We start from the raw sequence: 1,010 nt of genomic DNA, 5'->3' as shown, positions 1-1,010 counted from the left end.
CTCTTTCCCCATCCCCCCCACTCCCCAGCACTGCATCTCTAAAAAGTAGACCTGACGGTGCCGCCTATTGCTTAAAATCATCCAGCCATCCCCCAGTGACTGCAGGATGAAATCCAAACTCAGGACACCCAAGAATCCCTATGACAAGCTCCTATCAACCCAACCAGTCCCATCCACTGCCCATCCCCCTCCAGAGAAAGAGAACTTGCACGTCCCTGGCCAACTCAGCTGAGGGGCACTCCCGCCCCTTCTTCCCTTCCTTTTTCCATTTATCTCACCTGACACACTGTTTTACTTGTGACCTGTCTCTGTCTCCACCCCGCACTAGATGATTAATTCCAAGAGGGCAGGAATTCGCCCAGGGACGCACACATAGTAGGTGCTCAATAAAGTTGAATCACAGCCCACTCAGGACGCCTCTAGGGCTCTGTCAGTACCTGCCTTCTTCTCCTGGGTTGCTCCTCCTCACTCTTCAAGATTTAGGTACAGTAAGCAGAGCCTGGCTCCAGCATCAGAAAGATCCGGGGTTAATTCCCTTGCCCCCTTCCCTTCCCCACATCCAAAAGACTATTGCCCATCTGCTATAAACTAGCATGGTAATTAAAAAGATGTCTTTTGGGGCTTCCCTGGTGGCGCAGTGGTTGAGAGTCCGCCTGCCGATGCAGGGGACACGGGTTCGTGCCCCGGTCCGGGAAGATCCCACATGCCGCGGAGTGGCTGGGCCCGTGAGCCATGGCCGCTGAGCCTGCGCGTCCGGAGCCTGTGCTCCGCAGCGGGAGAGGCCACAGCGGTGATAGGACCGCGTACCGCAAAAAAAAACAAAACAAAAAAAACATGTCTTTTGGAGGCAGACAAGTCTAGGTTTGAAGACTGGTTGTGCCACCATCTATACACTGACTATACCAAGCAGCTGAAAAAATTATTTTAATCTAAGTCTGTTTCTTCTTCTGTAAAATAGGAATCCTTGGGCTTCCCTGGTGGCGCAGCGGTTGAGAGTCCGCCTGCCGATG

General features: G+C 53.0%; 1 protein-coding gene across 1 annotated transcript in view; it reads right to left on the bottom strand.

The window, feature by feature from the left end:
* The window catches only part of SLC35D4 (solute carrier family 35 member D4), a 93,841-nt gene that overhangs the window by 47,349 nt on the left and 45,482 nt on the right, over nucleotides 1-1,010 (bottom strand). The window lies entirely within an intron of this gene.

Source organism: Lipotes vexillifer, unplaced genomic scaffold (assembly GCF_000442215.2).
Source record: "Lipotes vexillifer unplaced genomic scaffold, Lipotes_vexillifer_v1.1 scaffold168, whole genome shotgun sequence".
Lineage (NCBI taxonomy): Eukaryota > Metazoa > Chordata > Mammalia > Artiodactyla > Lipotidae > Lipotes > Lipotes vexillifer.
This window is presented reverse-complemented; position numbering and strand designations above follow the sequence as displayed.